At 45.5% G+C, this 20,077-nt stretch overlaps 1 long non-coding RNA gene, 2 other non-coding genes and 1 pseudogene across 3 annotated transcripts; 2 read left to right on the top strand and 2 right to left on the bottom strand.

The window, feature by feature from the left end:
- Nucleotides 1-161: 161 nt before the first annotated feature.
- LOC135912415 (WASH complex subunit 5-like) lies at nt 162-5,552 on the bottom strand (annotated as a pseudogene).
- Nucleotides 5,553-5,850: 298 nt separating this feature from the next.
- Nucleotides 5,851-5,992, top strand: LOC135912421 (U4 spliceosomal RNA). Its single transcript, XR_010567661.1, has one exon. It is a non-coding gene; the product is annotated as a U4 spliceosomal RNA (small nuclear RNA).
- A 4,868-nt stretch (nt 5,993-10,860) lies between these two features.
- On the bottom strand, nt 10,861-16,343 carry LOC135912372 (uncharacterized). Its single transcript, XR_010567635.1, has 2 exons — nt 16,052-16,343; nt 10,861-11,290 (listed from the first exon to the last, which is right to left on the bottom strand). It is a non-coding gene; the product is annotated as an uncharacterized lncRNA (long non-coding RNA).
- On the top strand, nt 12,539-12,680 carry LOC135912422 (U4 spliceosomal RNA). The gene has a single exon (XR_010567662.1). It is a non-coding gene; the product is annotated as a U4 spliceosomal RNA (small nuclear RNA).
- Nucleotides 16,344-20,077: the final 3,734 nt, after the last annotated feature.

The following is a 20,077-nucleotide window of genomic DNA, read 5'->3' on the forward strand; positions in this document are numbered from 1 at the left end:
AAATTTACAAAGAAGCTCTTGGAAGACCGCAGTTTCTTCAAGAAATGCATCAACTAGGGCACTGCATTCCTGTGGAGTTAGCTTGAGCAGCTGAGGAAGGCGTACTACTCCGGTAATACTCGGCGCAGAGGAAAGGGAATGTGTTTGCAATGATTGAGCAGCTAGGCAGGACCCCGTTCTTTATGACCCCCAGCATGTCTGAGCTCCACAATGAGCGCCTGCTTGAAGCCGTCCAGAAAGTCAAAGAGCTGGTCGAGCCATGCCAATGCAGGGTATATGCCAAAGCCAGGTGCCTCCGAGATGCTTTGCATAACTTTAACTGCCCTGGTAAGTGAGTTTTCCATAATTTTTTTAAAGATTGGGTATAAGAAACAGCTATTTATGCTAGTTTTTAATGATGCTCACATTCATATTTCAAATGTCAAATTTTGCATGCAGGCTGTATGAAATTTCATTGCAGATGGTGTTTAACCCCAATTCCAAATGATGGAAAGAGCCATCTACTAGATCAAAACCAACTATATTTCAACATATTGTTGTGCAGAAGACTATTCTATAACAGTTAATACATGCAGCCTGACATTTATACGTCGCAATGGGTGCTTGAGCAGCAGGTTTGAAAATCGTTTTGCGCCCCTGGGGACAATATCTCTGTTGGCTTTTCTTTATTTGTTGGCATAATAATAGGTGGTGTCCCAATGAAACGCCCAGAGACTGCCTCTTCAGAGCAACAGAAACAGATCTCAAAGTCGGTGCTCTTGCAGGCTGTTTACACAGCTAGCAATTGCACAGCTTAAGACACGCCAGCTTAAGACTGCCATGCGTTCGACGCCACCTATGATCAAGCGCTGCAATTCCGGAAATCTGCTGAAGTTCGGCACTCACTCACCATAAGTTTCTTGCCATCATCATTGACAAGCACTGATTCTAAAGACTGCTGGATGCAGATGCCTTCGTCCAAGTCTTCTAGAAACCTGGAAATTGGCATACAAATTTATACCTAGTGATTGCAACATGTAAATCTTCTAGTATACAGCGTGGAACACTGCTTCCATATTGAACTACAATTTGACCACTAAAGCAGGGAAGTTCTAAGCTTCTGAAAAATGAATTATTCCTGATTTGAAACACATTCTATCTTGCACTAGCACAGTTTATATAATAGCTAAGATATTTCACTTGCATACTAGCGTCAAGTAGCTCACTGGTGCTTCGAGATAAACCTGTGTTCAGAAATTGCACAATAGTGCCAGCAACAGTGCCTTTTATAGCTTGCAAAGCTTGTATAATGACCGAGCTGATTCTTATGCATGCCGGTCCCCAATAAGAGTGAGGTGCTTTGAAAAGCACCAGTGCCATTATTTTCTAGTACTTCACACTTTATATAATTAGTCAGCTATTTAAGATAAACGGTTTTATAAGTAGTTTCTAGATGCCTCAATTTAAACCTGTGTGGTTTGCTGGTACCAGCGTACCTGCGCTACAATTGTGCAATGCATTGAACGCATTGGTTACATTTAGGCTAGTTTCAACACTAACAAGGTCCTGTCAGATGAAGGGCCAAAATGAGATCCACCCTGACATGCGGTGACCTAAAGTGCGACTATTCAGAAAGACGCCCACCGAGATTTCAAGATAAATATCTAGTGCGACTAGGCAAGGGTGTCAGTGTTAATGTCTATGGAAACACGCAGACTGCTACAAGAATCAAACCTAATCTTGAGTAGGCACTGCGATATGTACATGCAGTACACTCCATGCCGAAACTTCCACATGACCAGTATCAGGAGTAGCAATAGACAAATTGCAGATGATTATTAGTGGCAAAACAGAGAATGCCCCAGACTAGAGCCAATGTTTCGACATAGGGACTTGCCTTCATCAAGGCCTGCACAAGACAAATCGTTTTTGCCTTGATAAAAACAAATCTCCCTCTCAAAGCATTGGTCCCTTGTTCGATCACTATTGAAAATCTTTGGTCACCGTCTACTTATGAACCTCTGTCTTGTTCGAATGTCACAGACTTTCTTCATAATGTTCATGTTACTGTTTCACTACAGCAGAACTAGAGGAAAATCAAACTGCTCATTTTTCTGACTACTGTAAGACCAGGCCAGTGGATATCAGAATCAAAACAAAGTTTTATATTCAAGGGCCCCTAAAACACCTTTTGTAATAAAAAAGAACACATTTGCATGTTCCTCTCTAGCACTTTTCGTTCCCTTCTTGACATGTCGGGGTGACAACAGGGTCATGCACATGACATTACCTGGGTAAAAGCTGTCAGTTAAGTAGTCCATTTACGAGAGACATCCGTTCTGATCAGTCGTCAGAATGCCTTTGCCATGGATAGGCACACCCCTGCTTTTCCTTGTCTCACTTGCCTTTGTGCGCAAGTCAAATGATTTCACACGTCTAATGTTTAGCGCTGCATAGGTCAACCTGTGCGTGTGGCAGAAGTACTGTCTGCGAGTAGCAGAGAAGAGACTGCACATGGCGAGGATAGCAAAGGCAAGACGGAAGCTTTCCTTTGAGCTCACGGTGATTTATGGGCTATTGTTACAGTGCTATGTTGTTGAAAAGGTGGCACAGAATGTTGCTGTATGCTTGACAATGACACATGAAAGCTCACCGGTCTAGGTCAATGGTCTACTTGTGGATACCTTCAAATGCCAAGTAGAAACTTGTGAGGATGTCGATGAAGTTCTCCAGCAACTCTTCATCCCGGTCCTCCAGATGTGGTGAACATAAAAGATTCCTGTTATTGGTGAATGAGTTCTGGGGTTTTAAGTGTCAAAACCATCATTTGATTATGAGGCACGTCATAGTGGGGGGCTCTGGATTCATTTTGACCACCAGGGGTTATTTAACGTGCTCCCATTGCATGAGGCATGAGTTTCTTTGCATTTTGCCCTCATAGAAATACGGCGGCGGTGGCCAGGTTTTGATTCCACGACCTCGTGGTTAGCAGCAAAACACCACAGCCGCTAAGCCAGAGCGCCAAGTACCCTGTCCTTGGCGCAACACCTGAATAAACACCTCTCAAAAACAACACAACCAGCCATGCTTTAGAAGAATAAAATTAGAAAGGTTTAGCTGATCACGTCCAGTTTGATGGAACTGTACCTGCCAACCTGCGAACATTGTAATCTCTAAAGTCGGACATAGTACAGAGAGACGGGGAAGGGGGCGTACAACACACCATTTCTTTAGAAGTTTGCTCGCAGTGCATGCCTGTCCATATATATATATATATATATATATATATATATATATATATATATATATATATATATATATATATATATATATATATATATATATATATATATATATATATATATATATATATATATAAAACGCAGTTCGTTAGCATTATATATTAATAGACGTCGAACACAACCAGCAATAAACTGAAAATACCGAAAAGCAACACATTGTTTTTAGTTCACAGTGACCTTTTCAGCCCCTACACTGATGTTCCCAATTTCATCTGTTTCAGGAAGTTGTCTGTACACATACGCTCGAAGAAGATACTCCCTTTGCATCCTTTCACCATCTGAAGAATTCTAATGGGAGGTTTGGAGACTGACATGCAATGTTCCTTTTTTTGTGAACAGAATTATTTTGTAAAAGGCAACACAACATTCATTTCCTTGCAACTTTGCCTGAAGCGCATTTCTGTGAGGAATAGATATGGATAATATTCAAGATTATTTACCTTTAGACGCAGCACACATACAGCAGAAAACTTAGAAATTTAAACAGCACAGTTTGACAATAAACATTGTTTTTAGACTATCGTGACTTCTTTAGCAACTTTGATGTTGCCGATTTGGCCTGCTTGAAGAATTTGTCACAATAGACTTGTTTGTAGCAAGTAAATCTCTGACATGTGGTTTCTTGTGTTGCCACTATGACGATGGCACAGGTAGCACCAGAACATCATTCGATTTCGCCCCACCGCCTCTTTCAACACCTTATTTTTCACAAAACCTGATATAACAGCAAAACGGTAGATGAGCCCAAATTTGTAAACTTAAAGAAAAGTAAATTCAGGTAAGCTGGGAGGTATGGTTTATACCTGCCACTTTTCCTGGTGCAACATGTATGGGATGCCACATTCTATATTTGTAATGATTCATTTTATTCGTTAATGTGCTTCAATCATAAAGGACTGTCCATTATAAAAGCAAAGCAAAGTGAGGTTGGCGTACGCATGCAGCCCCTGCAAACTGCACGCCACTCGAAGGCAAGCCACTTCCAAGTCTCTGGACCGTGCCTATACCCAAACTTTCTGCTTCTGGATGACAAAAATCACACAAGGGCAGTTGCATCACGGCAGTAAAACGCCGTAGCCATACATCATTTGCTTCTATCTTGTTCTCGAAGTGGTCGACGACCTTGAAGTAGCTGTAGTCGAGGAGCATTTCGCCGTACTCGGCCATGTCTTTGCGGTTGTCAAGCTTCAAAACGGATGAGACTTCGTCCGAGAGCCGCAGCAGCTCGGCCATGATGGCGTTGCCCCCGGAGACGAGGTGCAGGAGCGTCTGGCCGCAGGCGTTGTTCTCGGCTAGGACGTTCACGGGGCCAAGTCTACTGCACCGTTGCAAAGACGGCGTTTGAATGAACACAGCAGTTCACACGACGTGTCATAGAAACGGATTTCTTCAAGCGATAATTGCTAGCTGTAAGGTCCGCTCGGCAAATGTCTCCGAACAAATCACAAACTGTGTGGCAGCGCTATCTGCGCCAAGAAACTTTTCAAAATTCCTTCCTACGTCTAAACCCAAGGCTCGACTGGGCGGATATGCTGCGCGATATTCTACGCGTGAAGCGAAGCAATGATTAGCTTTGGAGCTACATTTGACTTTTGTCTTGGTGCGACGATTCCCAATTTTCATGTCACATTTGCCTGAAGTTCCAATAGGGCCCGCCAAATGCCTATACAAGGCGCACTGCAGCCTTTACCTCGTATCAAACGTAGTACGTGTTGTATCCGGGCGTCTTTTCACAGACACGAAACATCGTGCCGCAGCGAGTGAGCGTACCACTGACACGTTATCGTACTGAACATAACTGATGAAAATTTGCGGCTTCGTTCATGACAGGACTACGGCGTTTTATTGTGTAAATCGAGCAGAGAAGGCAGGTTATTTAAAGACGACGACCGACCGAAACACTCCACCCCTTGAACTCAGGCGCATGTGGTTTCGAAAGGTAATCGACTGCAAACGGCAGAGCCACAGCGAACTCACAACACACAATTACGGACGGCATTGATGAGGCCCTTTCGGACTATTTGGACGATTCATGCACCAATTTATGTGTTTGCACAACATCGCAAGCATGCACATGAGAATGAAAACTTGCCTCTCGTTCATCTGGTCCGAGACAGTCAACAACCTCCGGGTTCTTGGCCGGCAAATGTGGCTAAACAGGAGCTAATGATGATTCAACATGGAAGGGAACCAGGGCATTTCCTAAATACTCAACTAAATTTGCTGTAGTGGTCGAACATTACCACACGCCGACTTATCCACCAGTAAGCAGCAACCGGCGGCGTTAAGAGCCACCTGGCGCCACCTATGAAGACATGTTGAAAATAGTTTTCTACAAAACTGCAAATTGCTTTCACGTAAGCACTATAACAAGTTTCGACTAATATGTAAAAGCAATCGTTTAAATCAAATAAAGGAATGGTTTAATGCATCAGCCTTATTAAAAAAACCTAAAATTTCTTGAATTGTCTGAGCAGATATTGAGGAAAACCCAATGTTTACATGCGCAAAACTTGCAAACGTAATGGGGCCTCAGGCAATAGGGTCATATCGAAACATTGGACCTGTCAGCTTTGCGCAGAGGCGGTGTTGTACCCAATGAAGTCTTAACTGAGGGGCGACTATTGCTAGTTGAAAACTTTTCCCAATACCCCGCCGGGACGACGTGAAATACCGTCGGCCATGGCAATTTTTGACAGGCCCTACGGGGCTTCGTTTTGAAACCAAAAATCAGTGTGCGTATGGAACAATAAGCCCAGTGCCATAAATTTTACGGTCGTTGTAAAATTGGTTAGTGTCCGATCTACGTGCGAAGCATTCCGTCGTAAACGTTCACCACTTCTACAAACGCTAGTATCCTACGTCTGTGAGCTTTCATGGTCGTATGTGGCATATGTTGGCACAAGAGTGTATGACGAAATAAAGGATAGGTCGTGAAACAGCCGCCTACGCCCTGGGGCTCATGGTCGTTTCGTTAACTTGGTAGGCATGCTGCAGCGCATAACATCGATCATAGTTGTCTGTCCTTAAATCACATACCAGAAAAACACGGACCGCGCATCACTTCCGTTTGAAACCTTGCCCGCATATAGCACTTGTTGACCAGAAAATTGGCCATACAGCACCCTCCGCCAGTTTTATATTCGACCTCAGTTTCGTTCACAGTTGTTCCAAGGTCAATTCAAATAGGTCGCGAAGCTTCGGGCGAAAAGCGGTTCAGTACAGATTGTCACCGACATCAGCATGGGGGGTTATGGGAGCAGCGATTGAAGCGCGACTATGTTTGGAAGGAACAAACACTGGGAAAGAAAAACGCGTTTTTTAATTCAAACGAGACACAGTTAGATTCACTCAACGAAAACAAAATTCCTAGTCAATTTTATATATTCGTGATGAGTTAAGAAAATACGTTTCATTTTATTATTATTAATAAATGCATTGCGTTTCAGCGCCCATCGCTACAGGGGGCGTTGACGCCACTATCACTCGCAGTGCAATGCACGTCTTGAAATGGGCAGAAAGGAGCGCTCGTATCACATGTTGAAATACGCCCCCCTCACAATTTGTGCTTTCTTGCTTGTCGAGGTTTGTCTGAATTTGGTGACGCGAGTAGCTTGATCGCTTCTTAATCTGTTCAGTCAAAAGTAGTGAGTTACGACCGCCAGATAATTGTGTAGTTGTTTTCGTGCGACTGCGCCGGCCAACGAGCTTGGCGTCCGACGATAGGATCGGCACTCTACACCTGAAGCTTTCGTCGGCCTCCAAAGAAAGTATGTTCTGTGCAGGGATGCGATTTCGACAACCGTATGGCTGGCCTTTTCCTGCATCGCTTTCCACGCTGAAAGCTCGAAACGCCCATCAAGTCGAATGGCGGGGCATTTGAATATATAACTCCAAAGGAAGAGCAACAAAACAAATTTCGCGCCTTCGAAAACAAAATGACGTCACTTCTGCTTTTAACGGACATGGCGTCACGTTATTTTTTCTCCCGCCGGAAGTGTTCCCACCACATACAGATGGCGCTAAGCCCCATGAACCGGTAGTGTTCCTGTATATGCTCCCGCATATACAGGAACACTATGAACCGGTGATGGACCGCCATGTTTTGAACGTATGGGTTCCTATGGAAGCTTCGCTACCAGGTATATTTACCTTGGTTGTTCCGGGAAGCGGCATAATTACCGCGTTGTTCATAAAATGACATTTAAAGCTCTGGATCGCTTGCACGCACATTTTACTAGAAATGTCTTAATTTGTCTGCACACTTTGAAGAAACCAACTACGAACGACGCATGACGCATAAAAAAGGAGAAATAAAGAGAAGCGGGTTAAATTTTTATTGGCCCCGTTCCTATACATCATGGCACGAGCGTGCAAATTTTGTCGCAGATTGCGCATACCTTCAATTTTCGTGCAACCAAATGATCGAGACGCGATTTTGAAGATTTCATGATTTGGGGTTGCGTTGAAATGTGACTGCCTCCAGATTTGCCAGTTAAACAACTGCCCCCTTGGTTCAAATAAAAAAAGTTAATTGATGATATTTTGTTGAGGATTCTGCTGCTACTCACGTTATGCTGCAAAATAGGCCTGTCTCACCCAAAAACTAATCTGCAAAAACGCCACGCTCAAAATTTTTCAATAAAAAAAATTTATGACTTTTTAAAAACACGGTCCCCCTTAAATATTATAACGCGCGTTCCATTCCGCCCAGCAAGATGAGTTTACAGACTTTTTTTTCTTTTAGACGTGGCACATACCTGCAGGCCACCGTGACCGAAGTTGCCGTCAAAAAAATACAGTGAAGAGTAGCACATTTTATTTTATTTATTTGTTCGATACTGCGAACCACCATGGGTTTCATTGAAGAGTGTCATGTACTCACTGACACAAATCGGTCCGATGGTTGGTTTCGAAGGCGGCTCCCTCAGCACAGCAACACCGATGCCCTACCCATTAGACCGCAGTTTGGCGCGAAAACCACGATGTGACGCAATTTGGCAGGAAAAGGTTAGAACACTGAAGCAAACCAGAAAGTCTGTCTTCACAATATTGTGCTGCATCAGGCCCTCTGGACATTGTTTGTTCCCTCGCCACACGCTGTTAACCCCCGCGATCTCTCCGGCTGGCTAAGTGCTCTGATCGACGCGTTTTTTTAGGCGCTTTCGATTGCATTAACAGTTTTTGAAAACCATGCCAAATGAGTTCGTATAGGGATTTAAGTTTTTCTGTTCCGAATGATCAACCTCGACATGTTTATTTATCTGCTTACATAGTCTTTTAAGGCATTTTTAGAGAGCATATCGCACAAAACTATAGCTCTTCCTTAGGCCTTCCTGAATTCAGCTTCCTCTTGAAAACGTCCTCACAGACAGGCATTTTACAAGTGTAGCGTTTATAGCCGCATTGTGTTTCCAACAACTTCTGCTGGCGTTGGCCCTTGAGCTTTCAGCGCGTGACAGCCAAATACCAAATGTTATCTCAACTTTCTCTTAGCCCAACTGCGTAAAGCAAAGTTTATCTGATGAAGACATCTTTCAGCAAGGCTTTTTATATTTACACGCCTGTAAAGATGTAGGTATATAAAACATACGTGAATGTAAGTACGTGCACGTGGTAAGATCAAGGAGACTAGGAAATATTAACTGCCAGGACAAATGGATCAAATTGACATCTATATTTTTATAAATCGAACCAATGAAGGCATTCCGAGAAGAGCGCTGAAGGGACCACATTGTCTGATATATTTTTTTTTTTTTTTGCAGAGCTGTGTTTGGGGGCGTATGCATGGGGGGAGCTTCTCAGTGTAAATTTTTCTATTTCTGCGTGCAACAGTGCAACACAAGAAAGGGGCAAAAGGTGAAAAGGGCCAAGTCGTCGTTCTCCACCGTCTCCGTCTTGTCTTCCTCTGTGACAAACCTTACAATGAAGCTCGTTTGACCTTTGCAGCGTATCAAATGGGCACAATACCCTCTGGAGCTCACTTGGCATCGCCCGCTTAGCCTCCTGACAGCTGCAATCATCTGTGCCCACCTTAAAAGCAATGCAAAAATTACAGCCCTTACCTTTCTACCAGCGTGCAGGTACAAAGGGAAGCAAGGATGCTTAGGAGGTAGGTGGAGTAGTACCAGAGAATGGGTATCACCGACGCAGTCGCGAAACCAGGGAATAACATCCTTGCCACTCTTTGCTCGCAGTTCCCACACAAAAGGGGGGCAGGGGGGGGGTGAGATAAGGCAAGGAAACGCTGCTACTAGACAGGACAGTCTAGGGGTTACCACCAGGGCACGTTAAATAACCACCAGGGGTTATTTAACGTGCTCCCACTGCATGAGGAATGAGTTTCTTTGCATTTTGCCCTCATAGAAATACGGCGGCGGTGGCCAGGTTTTGATTCCACGACCTCGTGGTTAGTAGCAAAACACCACAGCCGCTAAGCCAGTGCGCCAGTACCCTGTCCTTGGCGCCACACTTGAATAAACACCTCTCAAAAACAACACAACCAGCCATGTTTTAGAAGAATAAAATTAGAAAGGTTTAGCTGGCCACGTCCAGTTTGATGAGAGTATACCTGCCAACCTGCGAACATTGAAATGTCTAAAGTCGGACATAGTACAGAGAGACGGGGCAGGGGGCGTACAACACACCATTTCTTTAGAAGTTTGCTCACATCGCATGCCTGTTCATATATATATATATATATATATATATATATATATATATATATATATATATATATATATATATATATATATATATATATATATATATACGCAGTTCATTAGCATTATATATTAATAGACGTCGAACACAACCTGGAATAAACTGAAAATACCGAAAAGCAACACATCGTTTTTAGTTCACATTGACCTTTTCAGCCCCTACACTGGTGTTTCCAATTTCACCTGTTTCAGGAAGTTGTCTGTACATATACGCTCGAAGAAGATGCTCCCTTTGCATCCTTTCACCATCTGAAGAATTCTAATGGGAGGTTTGGGGACTGACATGCAATGTACTTTTTTGTGAACAGAATAAATTTTTTGTAAAAGGCAACACAACATTCATTTCCTTGCAAGTTTGCCTGAAGCGCATTTCTGTGAGGAATACATTTGGATAATATTCAAGATTATTTACCTTTAGACGCAGCACACATACAGCAGAAAACTTGGAAATTTAAACAGCACAGTCTGACAATAAACATTTTTTTAGGCTATCGTGACTTCTTTGGCAACTTTGATGTTGCCGATTTGGCCTGCTTGAAGAATTTGTCACAATAGACTTGTTTGTAGCAAGTAAATCTCTGACATGTGGTTTCTTGTGCTGCCACAATGACGATGGCACAGGTAGCGCCAGAACATCATTCGATTTCGACCCACTTCATCTTTCAACATCTTATTTTTCACAAAATCTGATATAACAGCAAAACGGTGGATGAGCCCAAATTTGTAAACTTAAAGAAAAGTAAATTCAGGTAAGCTGGGAGGCATGGTCTATACCTGCCACTTTTCCTGGTGCAAAATGTATGGGATGCCACATTCCATATTTGTAATGTTTCGTTTGATTCGTTATAGTGCTTCAATCATAAAGAACTGTTTATTAAAGAAGCAAAACAAAGTGAGGTTGTCGTACGCATGCCGCCTCTGCAAACTGCACGCCACTCGAAAGCAAGCCACTTCCAAGTCTCTGGACCGTGCCTATACCCAAACTTTCTGCTTCTGGATGACAAAAATCACACCATAAGGGCAGTTGCATCACGGCAGTAAAGCGCCATATCTTTACATCATTTGCTTCTATCTTGTCGAAGTGGTCGATGACCTTGAAGTAGCTGTAGTCGAGGAGGATGTCACCGTACTCCACCATGTCTTTGCGGTTGTCAAGCTTCAAACTGTATGAGTTCGTCCGAGAGCCGCAGCAGCGCGGCCACGATGGCGTTGCCCCTGGAGACGAGGTGCAGGAGCGTTTGGCCGCAGGTGTTGTTCTCGGCTAGGACGTCCATGGGGCCAAGTCAACTGCACCGTTTCAAAAATGGCGTTTGAATGAACACAGCAGTTCACACGACGTGTCATAGAGACGGGTTTCTTCAAGCGATAATTGCTAGCTGCGAGGTCCCCTCGGCAAATGTCTCCAAACAAATCACGAACTGTGTGGCAGCAGTATCTGCGCCAAGAAACTTTTCAAAATTCTTTCCTACGTCTAAACCCAAGGCTCGACTGGGCGGATATGCTGCGTGATATTCTACGCGTGAAGCGAAGCAATGATTAGCTTTGGAGCTACAGTTGCCCTTTGTCTTGGTGCGATGATTCCCAATTTTCATGTCACATTTGCCTGAAGTTGCAATAGGGCCCGCCAAATGCCTATACAAGGCGCACTGCAACCTTTACTTCGTATCAAACGTAGTACTTGTCGTATCCGGGCGTCTTTTCACAGGCATGAAACATTGTGCCGCACCGAGTGAGCGTACCACTGATATGCTATCGTACTGAACATAACTGATGAAAATTTGCGGCTTCGTTCATGACAGGACTACGGCGTCTTATTGTGAAATCGAGCAGAGAAGGCTGGTTATTTAAAGACGACGACCGACCCAAACACTCCACCCCTTGAACTCAGGCGCATGTGATTTCGAAAGGTAATCGACTGCAAACGGCAAAGCCACAGCGAACTCACAACACACCATTACGGACGGCATTGATGAGGCCCTTTCGGACTATTTGGATGATTCGTGCACTAATTTATGTGTTTGCACAACATCGCAAGCACGCACATGCAAACGAAAACTTGCCCCTCGTTCACTGGTCCGAGACAGTCAACATCCTCCGCGTTCTTGGCCGGCAAATGCGGCTAAACAGGAGCTAATGATGATTCAACATGGAAGGGAACCAGGGCATTTCTTAAATACTCAACTAAATTTACTGTAATGGTCGAACATTACCACACGCTGACTTATCCACCTGTTAGCAGCAACCGGCGGCGTTAAGAGCCACCTGGCGCCACCTATGAAGACATGTTGAAAATAGTTTTCTAGAAAACTGCAAATTGCTTTCATGTAAACACTATAACAAGTTTCGACTAATATGTAAAAGCAATCGTTTAAATCAAATAAAGGAATGGTTTAATGCATCAGCCTTATAAAAAAACCTAAAATTTCTTCAAATGTCTCAGCAGGTATTGAGGAAAACCCAATGTTTATATGCGCAAAACTGGCAAACGTAATGGGGCCTCAGGCAATAGGGTCATATCGAAACATTGGACCTGTCAGCTTTGCGCAGAGGCGGTGTTGTACCCAATGAAGTCTTAACTGAGGGGCGACTATTGCTAGTTGAAAACTTTTCCCAATACCCCGCCGGGACGACGTGAAATACCGTCGGCCATGGCAATTTTTGACAGGCCCTACGGGGCTTCGTTTTGAAACCAAAAATCAGTGTGCGTATGGAACAATAAGCCCAGTGCCATGAATTTTACGGTCGTTGTAAAATTGGTTAGTGTCCGATCTACGTGCGAAGCATTCCGTCGTAAACGTTCACCACTTCTACAAACGCTAGTATCCTACGTCTGTGAGCTTTCATGGTCGTATGTGGCATATGTTGGAACAAGAGTGTATGACGAAATAAAGGATAGGTCGTGAAACAGCCGCCTACGCCCTGGGGCTCATGGTCGTTTCGTTAACTTGGTAGGCATGCTGCAGCGCATAACATCGATCATAGTTGTCTGTCCTTAAATCACATACCAGAAAAACACGGACCGCGCATCACTTCCGTTTGAAACCTTGCCCGCATATAGCACTTGTTGACCAGAAAATTGGCCATACAGCACCCTCCGCCAGTTTTATATTCGACCTCAGTTGCGTTCACAGTTGTTCCAAGGTCAATTCAAATAGGTCGCGAAGCTTCGGGCGAAAAGCGGTTCAGTACAGATTGTCACCGACATCAGCATGGGGGGTTATGGGAGCAGCGATTGAAGCGCGACTATGTTTGGAAGGAACAAACACTGGGAAAGAAAAACGCGTTTTTTAATTCAAACGAGACACAGTTAGATTCATTCAACGAAAACAAAATTCCTAGTCAATTTTATATATTCGTGATGAGTTAAGAAAATACGTTTCATTTTATTATTATTAATAAATGCATTGCGTTTCAGCGCCCATCGCTACAGGGGACGTTGACGCCACTATCACTCGCAGTGCAATGCACGTCTTGAAATGGGCAGAAAGGAGCGCTCGTATCACATGTTGAAATACGCCCCCCCACACAATTTGTGCTTTCTTGCTTGTCGAGGTTTGTCTGAATTTGGTGACGCGAGTAGCTTGATCGCTTCTTAATCTGTTCAGTCAAAAGTAGTGAGTTACGACCGCCAGATAATTGTGTAGTTGTTTTCGTGCGACTGCGCCGGCCAACGAGCTTGGCGTCCGACGATAGGATCGGCACTCTACACCTGAAGCTTTCGTCGGCCTCCAAAGAAAGTATGTTCTGTGCAGGGATGCGATTTCGACAACCGTATGGCTGGCCTTTTCCTGCATCGCTTTCCACGCTGAAAGCTCGAAACGCCCATCAAGTCGAATGGCGGGGCATTTGAATATATAAGTCCAAAGGAAGAGCAACAAAACAAATTTCGCGCCTTCGAAAACAAAATGACGTCACTTCTGCTTTTAACGGACATGGCGTCACGTTATTTTTTCTCCCGCCGGAAGTGTTCCCACCACATACAGATGGCGCTAAGCCCCATGAACCGGTAGTGTTCCTGTATATGCTCCCGCATATACAGGAACACTATGAACCGGTGATGGACCGCCATGTTTTGAACGTATGGGTTCCTATGGAAGCTTCGCTACCAGGTATATTTACCTTGGTTGTTCCGGGAAGCGGCATAATTACCGCGTTGTTCATAAAATGACATTTAAAGCTCTGGATCGCTTGCACGCACATTTTACTAGAAATGTCTTAATTTGTCTGCACACTTTGAAGAAACCAACTACGAACGACGCATGACGCACAAAAAAGGAAAAATAAAGAGAATAAGCGGGTTAAATTTTTATTGGCCGCGTTCCTATATATCATGGCACGAGCTTGCAAATTTTGTCGCAGATTGCGCATACCATCAATTTTGGTGCAACCAAACGGTCGAGACGCGATTTTGAAGATTTCATGATTTGGGGTTGCGTTGAAATGTGACTGCCTCCAGATTTGCCATTTAAGCAACTGCCCCCTTGGTTCAAATAAAAAAGTTAATTGATTCCGCTGCTACTCACGTTGCTGCAAAATATGCCCGTCTCACCCAAGAACTAATCTGCAAAAACGCTGCGCTCTAAATTTTTCAATAAAAGAAATGTGTGTCTTTTTAAAAACATGGTCCCCCTTATATATTATAACGCGGTTTCCATTCCACCCAGCGCAAGATGAGCTTTCGGACTTTTTTTCTTTGAAAAGTGGCACATACCTGCAGGCCGCAGTGACCGAAGTTACCGTCAAAAAGATACATTGAAGAGCAGCACATTTTATTTTATTTGGTTGTTCGATACTGTGAACCACCATGGGTTTCATTGAAGAGTGTCATGTACTCACTGACCCAAATTGATCCGATGGTTGGTTTCGAACGCGGCTCCCTCAGCACAGCAACACCTACCCTACCCTACCCTATCCCACCTACCCTACCCTTTAGACCGCAGTTTGGCGCGAAAACCGCGATGTGACGCAATTTGGCGGGAAAAAGGTTAGCACACTGAAGCAAACCAGAAAGTCTGTCTTCACAATATCGTGCTGCATCAGGCCCTCTGGACGTTATTTGTTCCCTCGCCACACGCTGTAAACTCGCGCGTTCTCTCCGGCTGGCTAAGTGCTCTGATCGACGCGTTTCTTTAGACACTTTCGATTGCATTAACAGTTTTCGAAAACCATGCCAAGTGAGTTCGTATAGGGATTCAAGTTTTTCTGTTCCGAATGCTCAACCTCGAAATGTTTATTTATCTGCTTACATAGTCTTTTAAGGCATTTTTAGAGAGCATATCGCATAAAACTATAGCTCTTCCTTAGGCCTTCCTGGATTCAGCTTCCTCTTGAAAACGTCCTCACAGACAGGCATTTTACAAGTGTAGCGTTTATAGCCGCATTGTATTTCCAACAACTTCTGTTGGCATTAGCCCTTGAGCTTTCAGCGCGTGACAGCCAAATACCAAATGTTATCTCAACTTTCTCTTAGCCTAACTGCGTAAAGCAAAGTTTTTCTGATGAAGACATCTTTCAGCAAGCCTTTTTATATTTACTCGCCTGTAAAGAGTGTAGGTATATAAAAAATACGTGAATGTAAGTACGTGCACGGGGTAAGATCAAGGAGACTAGGAAATATTAACTGCCAGGACAAATGGATCAAATTGACATCTACATTTTTATAAATCGAACCAATGAAGGCATTACCGAGAAGAGCGCTGAAGGGACCACGTTGTCTGATATAAAATATTTTTTTTTGCAGAGCTGTGTTTGGGGGCGTATGGATGGGGGGAGCTTCTCAGTGTAAATTTTTCTATTTCTGCGTGCAACAGTGCAACACAAGAAAGGGGCAAAAGGTGAAAAGGGCCAAGTCTTCGTTCTCCACCTTCTATTTGTCCCCGTCTTGTCTTGCCCTGTGACAAACCTTACAATGAAGCTCGTTTGAACTTTGCAGCGTATCAAATGGGCACAATACCCTCTGGAGCTCACTTGGCATCGCTCGGTTAGCCTCCTGACAGCTGCAATCATCTGTGACCACCTTAAAAGCAATGCGAAAATTGCAGCCCTTACCTTTCTGCCAGCGTGCAGGTACAAAGGAAAGCAAGGATGGTTAGGCGGTGGGCGGAGTAGAAGCAGAGAATGGGTATCACCGACGCAGTCGCGAAACCAGGGAATAACATCCTTGCCACTCTTCGCTCGCAGTTCCCACACAAAAGGAGGGAGGGGGGGAGATAAAGAAGATGTGACGTGAGAAGGCAAGGAAACGCTGCTACTAGACAGGACAGCGGTTAAGAGCAAACGGGATAAATTTAGATTGAAAGTACAGTAACGTACGTTACTTCTTTTTCTGAAAGAAAAAATAAGCCCTGCAAATATGTCAAGTGGACAACCTATGCAGGGTGTGCACAAGCAGTGCCGCAATTAATGAAGCGCCGCGCAGGGTCTAGGCGACACTGTGTGTGTATGTGTGCGCATGTGTGTGTGGTTAAGAGCAAACGGGATAAATTTAGATTGAAAGTACAGTAACGTACGTTACTTCTTTTTCTGAAAGAAAAAATAAGCCCTGCAAATATGTCAAGTGGACAACCTATGCAGGGTGTGCACAAGCAGTGCCGCAATTAATGAAGCGCCGCGCAGGGTTTAGGCGACACTGTGTGTGTGTGTGCGCGCATGTGTGTGTCTGTGTGTGTGTGCGCGTGTGTCTGTGTGTGTGTGTGTGTGTGTGCGTGTGTGTGTGTGCGTGTGTGTGTGTGTGTCTGTGCGCTTGTGTATGTGTGTTTGTGCGTGTGTGTGCGTGTGTGTGTGCGTGTGCGTGTGTGTGTGTGTGTGTGTGTTTGTGTGTGTGTGTGTGTGTGTGTGTGTGTGTGTGTGTGTGTGTGTGTGTGTGTGTGTGTGTTTGTGTGTGTGTGTGTGTACGGAAGCGGTAGCACGTCAAATCGACACTAGCTTCCTGGCGATGTCATTGCTGGAGGCCGAGGACGTGATACCGACCACGACATCAATATTTGAACGTGGGATAAATAAAAAAAAGACGCTCTGTAGTTAAATATGGGGACGGGTTCAAAGAATACCATGGTGTCAAAATTAATCCGGAATCCGATATTACGGCGCGCCTCGTAACCCGATCGAGGTTTTTAATTCAATTAAATTTTAATACTTCTGCAAGGACGCTATGTGCCATGTGAGGCATCGACAATGCAAAATTCTCTCAGAGGTTATCACCGCTAATGATCGTCAATCAAACCAAACAGCCCAGGAAGCTTCGCTTACATAAATTCTCACAGTGCGTGTGATGTAAAGATTTTTGCATGCGGGAATAGTTAAGCAGAAAGCAAGAGACACCGCACACAAAAAAAGAATTGGTTACTTGAACCATTGAGTATGTTTTCAACCGGTACTGTAAACCATTGCGATTCCCGTAGTCTTGACAGAAATAACGAGAAATACGGCCTTGCAATAGTTTTTGTTTCATTTGCAATCACGAAAGCGTGTTACCAGTGATTGCTACCACGACCAGACAAAAACATATGTCAAGTGCACAATCTATCCATGGCGTGTAGAAGCAGTGCCGTATAGTAATTAAAGCGCACCGCAGGGTCTATAAGCGACACTACGGAAGCGGTTGCAGGTCAAATCACCACCTCTGTATTCCCGTGGTTTTTTTGCGACTATGCCGTTATTCGTGGTCGCGGATGTGATTCCGACCGTGGCAGCTACATCTCGACGGGGCGCGAAATAAAAAACGCTCACGCGCTTACATTTAAGGACACGTTAAGAGCACACGTTAACACATTAACACGGACACGTAAAGGACAAATTAATACACCGAGGTGCCAAAACTAATGCGGAGTTCGCCACTTCGGCATGCATGCCTCATAATTCGATTGTGGTTTGGCACGTACAGCCTCATAGTTCAGAGAGAGAGAGAGAGAATGAAACTTTTATTTGAAGTCGTGACTTGTCAGTCGAGGTACGTGGGAGGGTCCCTTATTCCAGGAACCCTCTGGCTTGGATCGCCCTCCGGGCCCCGGGCGACTAGTTCGCGCTGGTCGACCAGGTCCGACTTGGAGATCGCAGCCTCCCACGTTTCAGCGAGGAGGTTTGGATCTGCGTCTGCTGCTATTAGTTGTGTCGCTGTGATGCTTGCCCGGGTGTTCTTGCATTGCAGGAGTAGGTGCGCCAAGGTGTCAGGCACGTTGCAGTGTGGACAGGTGTAGCTGTGTAGCGTCGGGTGGAAATGATGCAGCAAGATTCCGTGGGTAAAGGTATTGCTCTGGAGTCGCCTGTAGTCGGTGCCTTCGTTTCTTGTTAGTTGGGGATGTGGTGGAGGGTACACCCTGCGTCCAAGCCGATAGTGTTGTAGTAGTGCTTGGTACGTTAACGGTATTGTTTCCGTTTCCTCCGCTGATTTGTGTGGGTGGGACCTTTCTAGAATACCGTGCGGGGAAGCCCGGTTGACGCTTGCGCGGGCCGCGGTGTGTGCCGCTTCATTCCCCTCGAGTCCCTCGTGTCCCGGAACCCACATGATGCAGGTGTAGGGGGGAGGAGTATCGCCACGTTTCAGTAAGTTGATCGCTTTGGTGGAGACCCTGCCTTTCATGTAGTTGCGTGCCGCTGTTTGAGAGTCGGTGAAGACCACTATGGCATCCTCGCTTGTATGGGTGGCGAGTGCTATAGCGGCCTCCTCAGCTGTGTCCGCGCGTTTGGCGAGAATTGTCGCCAACGCCAGTGTCGTCCCCCTGTAGTCTGTGACGCTGATGGCGAAGGCGTTTCGGCCCGGATACTTGGCTGCGTCCACGTAGCGAGCCTGCGGGTCGTTACGGTGCTTGTGTCTGATGGCGTTTACCCTGGCGAGCCGTCTGCCCCGATGGTGTTCTGGATGCATGTTCCGAGGAATCTGAAGAACTTGTAAACATTCTCGCAGCTTCGATGTGATCTTTTCCTTACGTTCGCCATCGTGTTCTATGTTGGTTACGTATCCTGTGCGTCGGAGGACTGCTCGGCCTGTGGTTGTGAGCTTGAGTCTCTCGATCTGGTTGATGAGGTGCGCTTCCGCGAGTTCTTCCCAGGAGTTGTGAACTCCCATGCGAAGCAATCGGTCAGTGGAGGCGGTTGTCGGTAGTCCTAGGGCGAGCTTCGTGGCCTTTCGTATTAGAAGGTTTAGCTTTTGTTTCTCGGCTGTCTTCAGGTTGAGGTAAGGAGTTCCGTATGTAATGCGGCTGTAAAGAAGGGCTTGTACCATTTGCAAAGTTTCGTGCTCTTTGAGTCCATTGCGGCGATTGGCCACCCGTCGTATCAGATGAGTAAGCTGTGCCACGGTGTTGTGTAGCCTGGAAAGGGTGGCGGAGCCGGACCCGTCCTTGTGTATATGGACTCCGAGGACTCGAAGTGAGTCGACCTTCGGTATCGGGACTCCCTGAAGAAGGACTTGCGGGTCCGGAGCGTCGTGGCTTGGAGGCCGGCCCCGGGTGCGTGCCCCGAGTACTAACAGCTCGGATTTATCTGGGGCACAGTGGAGGCCGCAGGTGTTGAGGTACCGTTCGATGATGTTGACCGCCTCTTGAAGACGGGTCTCCTGTTCGCCCGTGCTCGCACCTCTCGTCCACAGTGTGATATCATCTGGATATAGAGCATGGGATATCCCTGGGACGGTGTCTAGGAGGCGGGGGAGGTTGAGGAGGGCCACGTTGAAGAGGAGTGGCGAGATTACCGAACCTTGTGGCGTACCCCTGTTAGGTAGGTGAAATGACTTGCTTCGGAGGTTGGCAATCCCCACCGTGGCCGTACGGTTGGTGAGGAAAGCGCGCATGTAGGCGTATGTTTTGGCACCGCAGCCGATATCTTCTAGATTGCGGAGAATAGCTTCATGGCTCACGTTATCAAAGGCGCCCTTTACGTCTAGCGCTAGAATGGAAGACTTGCTGTGTTTGCTCAAATGGTCAAGAATATCTTCCTTTAGCTGGAAGAGGACGTCCTGCGTGGAGAGCATCTGGCGGAAGCCGAACATGGTGTGCGGATAGCGATCGTTTCCCTCGAGATGTGTGGTGAGCCGCTCGTTGACCATGTGTTCAAACAGTTTCCCGGCGCAGGACGTAA

Source organism: Dermacentor albipictus, chromosome 6 (assembly GCF_038994185.2).
Source record: "Dermacentor albipictus isolate Rhodes 1998 colony chromosome 6, USDA_Dalb.pri_finalv2, whole genome shotgun sequence".
NCBI classification, from domain to species: domain Eukaryota; kingdom Metazoa; phylum Arthropoda; class Arachnida; order Ixodida; family Ixodidae; genus Dermacentor; species Dermacentor albipictus.